This window comes from Suricata suricatta, chromosome 2, assembly GCF_006229205.1.
Source record: "Suricata suricatta isolate VVHF042 chromosome 2, meerkat_22Aug2017_6uvM2_HiC, whole genome shotgun sequence".
Lineage (NCBI taxonomy): Eukaryota > Metazoa > Chordata > Mammalia > Carnivora > Herpestidae > Suricata > Suricata suricatta.
In genome coordinates, this window is record NC_043701.1 from 15,119,237 (window position 1) to 15,128,777 (window position 9,541).

At 37.5% G+C, this 9,541-nt stretch overlaps 1 long non-coding RNA gene across 1 annotated transcript in view; it reads left to right on the forward strand.

Annotated features, from left to right (window-relative positions):
- LOC115271813 overlaps positions 1-3,923 on the forward strand; it is a 78,096-nt gene extending 74,173 nt beyond the window's left edge. The window contains exons 2-3 of the long non-coding RNA XR_003900102.1: positions 3,251-3,326; positions 3,752-3,923. This is a non-coding gene — a long non-coding RNA (uncharacterized LOC115271813). The remainder of the gene's footprint in view (positions 1-3,250; positions 3,327-3,751) is intronic.
- The last annotated feature ends 5,618 nt before the right edge of the window (positions 3,924-9,541 follow it).

The window sequence follows — 9,541 nt, forward strand, 5'->3', positions numbered from 1 at the left end:
GTTGCATATGAGGAAAAACAAAACAAAACAAAACAAAAAACCTGTGAGTTTGATACAGAAAAATGCACCCCAAATAAAATCCAGTTCTTACAAGGTTATGAGAACTTGCAGGGTTCTTTATCTTGCATGTTCAAACAGTCTGGCTTGTCTTGGTCTACCTCTTCCATTCCATCTTATACCCTTGGCCACCCTGCTCACCTGCTCACAGTGCACCAGCTCTTTCCTGCGTTAGAGCCTCCACATCTTTGCATCTTCAACATTGAATATTGAATGCTCATGTCCCATCTTTGAAGTCTCAGTTTTACATTCTTCTGATCTCTTTAAGTTCGATGGGAAGGATGGGTTGGATGGGAGTTAATCTTTATCTATCACAGAAGGAAATCAATAAATTATAATTAAAAGTAAATCAAGAACTTTGGCTCCAGTCTGCTCCACATGGACTCCATTTACCAAAAGTCTATTCTGAATCCACCCTAGTCTGAAGAGTTGCAAGGGAGGGCAAGCCCCAAAGCACACGTGCTTTTCAAATCTCTGTTTGCATCCCATTGGTAATGGCCCATGACCAAACCACGGACGTGGCCCAGCCTAGATTTAGGGATGGAAATATAGCCTCTGCTTCTCAATGGGAAGACATGCAAAGTCAAAGTCATATTGCAAAGAAGAGTGAACACAGGGATCTGAGAGCTTATCATGGCTAATTTGCAAAACATTTTGCCAAGATTGCCATTTTGCAAACAATCTAACACACTACTTTCTTCCTTCACCTCTTCTTCCTTTTTTCCTCCTTGCCTTTCCCTTATTTTTTCCCCTTATTTTTTCATTTGCCTCTGGGGATTTCTTTTTAAAATTAAGAGCTAGAAGGTTTTGTCATAATATGAAATAGTTAGGAATAGTGTGTCAATACTCTGCCAGTAGGACTTATGGGAAAAACTTATTAGAACTACTTGAAACAAAACATCAGAAGTCCTTTAGGGCACTGAAAGACTAAAAATAAAATTAAACTTCAAGTAGGAATGAAGTTGAAGTGGTCACTTTCTGTGAAGACCTCAGACACTTGTTTAAATTATGAGAGTAAAGAAGGGGTAGCCATCAAGCAATATTGATCTTTAACTGGAAAACAAAATTTTCCATAGATTTGTTCTGATATCATCATTCACAACATTAGTAGGTTCTGGTGGGTTATGTTATGGATATATTTGCCTAGGAAGTTTTCCATTTTGATGTAGTCAGCTATTTCTAAATTAGCATTTCTTAAAACATATTCAGGACAAAGCTAAATATACAATCTTTTTTGCTGCTTTTGGTAAAAGACAGTAAGTCTTAGAAAGGCCATATAGAACAGTCCCCATTTGAAGATTCATGAGTCTTTTTTAATATTCCCCATTAAAAATTTGAGAAGTCCTGTTATAAATATATCTATTTAAACCTGCTCCATTCAGTGTCTCCCAAACTTATCTGACCATGGAAATCTTTATTTTTCTTTAAAAAAATTTTTTTTAATGTTTATTTATTATCAAGAGACAGAGACAGAGCATGAGCAAGGAAGGGGCAGAGAGAAAGGAAGACACAGAATCTGAAGCAGGGTTCAGGCTCTGAGCTGTTAGCACAGAGCCTGATGTGGGGTTTGAACCCATGAACCGTGAGATCATGACCTGAGCCCAAGTCCGATGCTTAACCAACTGAGCCACCCAGGTGCCCCGAAATATTTATTTTTCAATATTGAAAATGTTTTTCAGAATACAATTTAGCATTTACTTCCATAAAAGAATGGCCCTTGGACACACAGTATTCCTTCTGCAATGATTAAGAATAGATACTTAGTAATGTCATTGCTTATCTGAGGATTGAGATCTTTAGAAATATTAGTCATCAGAATTTAGAACACCTACAAATGAAGACAAGAATATCTTAATCAGTGTACTTCTTGACAAAAAGTATTTACTTAATAAGTTATTACCATATCCTTTACTAACAAACCAAATAAAGATGTAAAGGAACCAAGTCTTATTGATGAAGCATGGAAAAATTAAAAACAATTTTCCCCGAACTAAAAGAAAAAACACGTCTGATTCTTGTCTTCTTCTAACAATATTTTTTCTCCATGCAGTTGGAAAAATAAAAGAACTAAAGATTTAGAAACAAATGAATTGATATTCTAAAAACCTTGGTCCCTTAAAGCAGATATTCTCATGGCTCATGAGGTTGAGATCTTTTCATTTAGAATCCCATCCTGTTACATTCCAGAAAATGAATTCTAATCTAGAGAAGTGTAACTGTACACATTATGTAGTTCATGGCCATATGCTACTGGGGTGATATCAACATGATTCAATGGGGCTGGTTCATCAGAGTTAGACAGTCTGCAGTATTAACAGCAGCTTCTGAAATGTTCTTTGGGAATGAACTTGAGAGAGGAAGATGGGACAGCCATGGGAGAACGTAGTTCATCCAAAGAGGTTTTCTCCAAGGCAACAGGTAGCTCTCATTAGATAAGATTAGAAAATAAATAAATAAATAAATAAATAAAAGAACAATTTCTATCCATTTAAGGAGAGACTTTAAGATTTATTTTCTAGTGCTGCAGGTAGTGAATTAATTATTTTTGGCCTTGTGTACTTTTTGCAATCTTTGGATATTAATTGTCTTCCAAATCTTTCCTTTTGTTTATTATCCTGTGGAATTTAGATGCATGACTTCAGTGGCTGTATTCTGAGCTACTTATTGCTTCACCAAGAGCTATTGGCATATTCCTCCTCCACTGTATGAATGATGTCAAAACAAACATCAATTTTTAATTTCCTTAGTATATTTAATATACATTGATTGCAAAGTATGGGACCCATCAATTTTAGATGATGTGTTTCTCATAGAGGGACTGAATTGTTCATGATGTGAACATCATTCTACAGTAAAGCTACACAGTTACTGGAGAAGACTTATTGTTCTAAGAGTTGTTTCCTTTGGCCATTTCTGTGTGTGTGTGTGTGTGTGTGTGTGTGTGTGTGTGTGAGTGAAATGAAGTCATGTTTATAATAAAAGGGTATTATTTCTCCGTCCGTCCTTATTTGCTGAATACTAAGAACTATTTCAAATTCTCTCCAACTGTTCAGGAATTCTCCAGGGGCTGCCTAGTGTGTACTGTGAATGCAGTCATCCAAAGTGCCATTTCCTGCAATATGTCCTCAGAGACAAATTCTCTCAGTTCTAATATGGTCCTCTCCATTTGGTATCCTCTTTCCTTGCTTTCCAGCTGCTGTGGTGATATTCCCTGTTGGTGTATATTAATTCAAAATTGAGACTCTTCTGGCTCATTATTCATATAAACGGTATGATCTATACTCAAATATGTTTACCGTACTGAATAGGAATGTCAGTTAAAGATGATCTCCCATTTCTTTGCTTCTCCTCCCATTGAGTGCTGGAGTCTAATTCCCCTACCCTTGAATCTGGGTCAGCTCTAGTGATTTGCTGAACCAATAAAATATGGCAAAAAGGACATTATGGGATTTCTGAGTGGGTATCATAGGAAGCTTTGCAGTTTCCAACTGGACGTCTTGAAATGTTTACTCTGACGTAAGGCAGCTACTGCCAAAGTCCATCCTAACAGTAACTACCATGCTTTGTGATAGCCCAAGCCAGTCATATGGAGAGGTTGCATGGAAGGAGACAGTTTTATGTCCCTACAGTTCCATCCACACCAGCCCAGTCACTAGACATGAATGAAGAAGCCATCCTGGCCATTCATTTCCAGAAGACATAACATGAAGAGGAACGGAGGAGTCAACTGACAGTCAAAACTGAGACCTCAGACATGTGACCCCATCTCAACTCTCATTGGCCATTTGAGTTCCCTATTGACTCAGTTACTGTGGAGCAGAGAGGCAGGCTATTCCCACTTGGTCTGTTCAATTCCTAATCTACAAAATCACTAGCATGATAAAATGATTGTTGCTGTATGCCACTAAGTTTTGGGTGCTTTATTTCTATGTTGGTCCATTCAGGCTGCTTGAACAAAATGCCATAAAATGGGTGGGTGGGTGAATTATGAACAATGGAAATTTCTTCCTCACTATTCTGGAGACTGGAAAGTCCAAGATCACAGTGTTAGCAGAGTCAGTATCTGGTGAGAACCCACTTCCTGGTTCATAGACAGCATCTTTTCAATGTAACTACATATGGTGGAAGGGGGCAAGAAAACTTAGTCTCTTTTATGAAGGCAACTACTCCCATGCATAAGGGGACTAAATCTCATGACAAGTACCTCAAAATGGCCCCACTTCTTGATACCATCACCTTGATGGTTAGAATTTCAATACAAAAATTTGGGGGGAGACACAAATATTCGATCTATCGCAGCTACACAGCAAAAGACAACTGGAACAGGGAGAACATTTTCTTGCCTCCACTTACGCCATCCAGTGTTACCAAGCTAATAAGCAAGTTCTGTGTACTCTCATTGCTGTTCAAAGACTTTAGGGGAAACAGCTGTCCCCTGACCTCTGGCATGAGTCCCTGGACTGAAGACCAAGAGAAATTTGAGAAGGTATGAGCAGCATACATCCTGTGACAGTCAAAATTGTTCAACTAGAAAATCAACCCAAATAATAAGGAGAACAAGGAACAGAAACTCTAGAGAGAAAAAGAAAACAAATCACTTACAAAGAAATGGGAATTAGAATGTCATCAGACTTTTCAGCACCACCAGTGAAAGCTTAAAGATAATAGAATACCTACAAAATTTTGAGTGCAAATATTTTTTAATTAGGATTTTATGCATAGTCTAAATCATCAGAATATCAAAATTTTGTATCAAAATAGAAAAATCTTAAAGTATCTCCTATTTAAAAAAAGTATCTCCTTATCTCCTAAGAAAGTACTGAAAGATGCTCTATTAAAAACAAGGAAAAAAATAAGATGTAAGAGTTAGGGCAGAAGAGGGAAGAGGAAATCTTAAGATTTTGGCTATGCTGCACACCTAAACAACACCAGTCTAGATTTGAGTTCTAGCTCTGGGTTTTAAAAAAGGGGGGGACTAATCGTAGCCAATGAGGTTTATCCGAGGCGCGATTATTGCTAATTGAAAAAAAAATAAATAAAAAATAAGAAAGGGGGGACTGCTTGACCACATAAAAAATGTACTGAAGGTGTTTCACAGAACTATGGGAAATTGTAAGAAGATGTAGACATTCAAAGAAAATTAGCAAATTAATTTCAGATGAAATAGAAAATTGTAGAAGTCCGAAAATAGCCTTTTAATATACCTCTAAACACCATGAACAGTATGCAGATAGTCACAGTCATAAGAGGAAAAAAATAAAAATGGGGACAGAAATTATAAAGGGGGGGTACTTGGTGCCTCAGTCTGTTAAACATCTGACTTTCCGCTCAGATCATGATCACATGGTTGGTGAATTTGTGTCCTACATTGGGTGAGCTCCAGCCCCACTTCAGGTGAGTCCCGCTTCTCTCCTTCTCTCTCTCTCTGTCCCTCTCTTTCTCTGTCCCTCGCTCACTTGCACCCTCTCCCTCTCAAAAAAGAAATTATATATATATATATATATGGAAGACTTGGGGGAGGAAAAGGAAATTGGGAGTGAGTTAAATCTTTATTATAATATAAAGTCATGAATATTGCTTAAAATTGATAACACAAGAGGTTATATGTCTTTTATTTAGATATATGGACATAAATACCAGAAGAAATAATCAACTGAGTTGTAAGCTTGTTGTATGGAGTGGAGAAAAGCAGAGGGGAACACAAAAATGCTGGGTTACATATAAACCTTTTATTAAGGTTTGAATTTTTAAATTACTTACATGTAATACTTTTATAAATGTAAAAATATTTGCCCTAGACCCATGTGTATAGATATTAAAAATAAGATTAGAGGCTCTTTTAAAAATTTTTTTTAATGTTTTATTTATTTTTGATACAGAAGAGACAGAGCAAGAGAGGGGGAGGGTCAGAGAGAGAAGGAGACACAGAATCTAAAACAGGCTCCAGGCTCTAAGCTAGCTGTCAGCACAGAGCCTGACGCGGGGCTCGAACCCAGGAACGTGAGATCTGACCTGAGCCGAAGTTGGAGGCTTAACCGACTGAGCCACCCAGGTGCCCCTAGAGGCTCTTTAAAAAAAAAAAAAAAAGTGTATTTATTTATTTTGAGAGAGACTGCATGCAAGCAAGGGGAGAGGCAGAAAGAGAGAGAATCCCAAGCAGGCTCTGCACTGTCAGTGTGGAGCCTAACGTGGGGCTCAAAGTGGGGCTCAGTCTCAGGAACCTCAAGATCATGACCTGAACTGAATTCAAGAGTCAGACACTTAACTCACTGAGCTACCCAGGCACCCCAGTATTAGAGGTTCTTACGAATAAAAATATATACTTTTTTCCTCATTAGAAAAGTAGTTCATTTGTCGGGCGCCTGGGTGGCTCAGTCAGCTAAGCGTCTGGCTTCGGCTCAGGTCATGATCTCAAGGTTCGTGGGTTCGAGCCCCGTGTCGGGCTCTGTGATGACAGCTCAGAGCCTGGAGCCTGCTTCAGATTCTGTGTCTCCCTCTCTCTCTGACCCTCCCCTGCTCATGCTCTGTCTCTCTCTGCCGTTCAAAAATAAATAAAAAACATTAAAAAAAAAAGAAAAGTAGTTCATTTGTTAACAAAATAGAAAATACAAAAATGTCCAGTGAAGAAAATTATTATTATATAGAGATGATTACTATTAATGTCTCATTGTATTCTTTTATTTTTTCTGTATGGGTAAGGTGTGGGGAACCAATTTATTGAATAGTGTGAATCTCTTAGAGTGAAAATCCTGCCTATACTATGTTGAGACCTTTTATTTCCCCTTAGTAGTACCATAAAAGGCCCTATATTTTCCTTTCAATTTCAGTTATTAAATTAATTCTAGTGCAGGTAGAAACTTCCATCTCATCTTTCATTTGAAACAGTATCTTCTTCAGCCTGGCTTTGGTTTGAGGGATCTAGAGAGTGGAGGCAGTACGATTTCCTTTTCCTCTTTTTCTCCTTCCATGTTTCAGTTCTTTCCCCTCCACCACTGGGGGTGGGGGAACTCAGGGGAAAGCACAAGGTCAGGGTGTCCAACTGGGTGTGTGAGCAGTGCCTTTTCCCTAACTTCACTGTACCTTAGTCAACAGCTGATGCATGGCAGCTAGCAGAACGCTTGCCTCTCCTGAAGCAAAAAACCAAAACAAAACCCTGCGTGCTTTATATACTGCTATTTTGAGATAGAACATTTATGTTCCTTTTGAAAAATTGCATATCCAGGGCAGGAGCCTGGTTGACTCAGTCAATTAAGCTTCTGACTTCAGCTCAGGTCATGATCTCACAGTTCGTGAGTTTGAGCCTGCTTTAGAGTCTGTGTCTCTCTCTCTCTCTCTCTCTCTCTGCCCCTCCTCTGGTCATGCACACAAATACACACACACATACACACTCTCTCTCATATAAATAAACATTAAAAAAATTTTAGTTGCATATCCAATAAAATATAAATACCTTTTTCAATTTGATGTACTATATCATTCAGTTACAAAATACAGGATCAAACATTTCTTTAAAAATCAAATATATTAAATCATTTCTTTTTTTTCGTGGACTCTTATTGTCATTCTGTCTGAATAAAAGCAAGAATATCCATGGAGTTTATAGTAATCTATTTTATCTTTAAAGCCTTTTATTGATCACTTTATTATATATACATAGACCTTTTTTTCCCCCAAAAACACTTTGGACATTTGGCTCTGAATATTAAAAAAATTCTCCTTGGGGTGTCTGGGTGGCTTAGTCGATAGAGCATCTGATTCTTGATTTCGGCTCAGGTCATGATCTCATGGTCAGTGAGACTGAGCCTCTCATCAGGCTCTGTGTTGACAGCACGAAGCCTACTTGAGATTCTCTCTCTCTCCCTCTCTCTCTCTCTCTCTCTCCCTCCTTCCCTCCCTCTCTCTCTGCCCCTCCTCTGCTCACATGCACACACACTCTCTCTCTCAAAATAAACACATAAGAAAATTCTTGATTGGATTATTGCAACAACCGTAAGTTCACAATTAATCAAAGCAACATAAATATTTTACATTTTGATGAATAATAATGAAATATAAAAAATAAAATATTAATGGGAATGCATCTCTTAAAAAGGTGATGGTGCTCCTTCCCCAATTACTTCATTTATCAATTGCTACTTATTGCTAGAATGAGAGAAGGTTCAGCGTGCACCCTATTCCTATTTTTCATCTTTCTAGAAATAAACATTGAGAAAACGTGATTACATACATATGTAGATGAAATGGAAAGAGCTTTGTTACGGCAATGCCAATCAACTCTTTGGATGCTTTCCGAGTTGTTTTCGAAAAATCATGCAGTTATCGTCGCTGAAAATTTTTTAGATAAGGTATCAGCTGGCAGCTCAGTTAAAATCCTCCAATTTTGTTAACGAATAATTGGAAATCATCTGACTTGCAAAAAGATTGATCTACTCAGTGAAGGCATTCATTTATTCAATTACTGTAAAGCTTATCAAAAACTAGTGACTTTTTACCTACCTGATGTTACTAACTTAGAGATGCTCAGCTTTGCTGAGTTAAAAGGAAGGGAAATTATGGTTAAAATAAGCCTATCATACTGAAAAAATGTGCATTTTAGGATTTTTTTCCCTCATAGGCTGTTAATAAATCCAGGTCAAATTAAATAATTCTTTGATTGTCTGCAATGGTTTCATTCTACAAAATGATACTGCTGCTGGACACTTGAAATTTATATTACTATCTACAATAAACATTCATATGTCCATAGAAGATTTAATAATCATTCATTTTTGGCCATGTTTGCTTAATTTTTTGAAGTATTTTATGGTAAAATGGAGACATTAAATCATTTCTCCTCCATGTATTTTACTAGATATCTCTAAAAAAAGAACATTTCCTACATAGTCACAATAACACTGTCACGCCTACAAACTAACAATAACTTCTTAATATATTATAGATAGTGCAGAGAATCTTATCATGAGTTGATGCCTGTATTAAACAATGCACCATTGCCTTCACTATTTTACTGCATTGTCTTTGTTCTCAACATCCTCTCTCTGGGAAATGACACATTTGACAATATCATAGTAGGAGGAAGGAAAAGGCAAGGTCATTAAACAAATATCAAAGTTATTCCTAGCATTCCATTTTGCAATGTATCTGATTTCAGAGTACAAGGGAGGGGAAAATCTCTTCCTCTACCCATCGTGGGTCCTCCCGCTGGTGACCTGGACATTGGACTGACAGAGAAGAGAAAAACAAACAAGTTTATAAACATGTGTGGCACATATGTAAGACATGGGAGTTCCTGTTTGGTTAGAACTTGAGTTTATACTGCTTCTTAGCAAAGCAACAATCAACATCTAGAGGAGTGACAAGAACAAAAGAAAAGGGCTTTGAGTCTCTGAGGACAAACTGTGAAGGCAAAGTAAAGGCAGTTCTACCTTGAAGGTAGATTAAGGCTTGTTAGTAAAGTTTGCTACGTAGATTCCTCTAGTGCCAC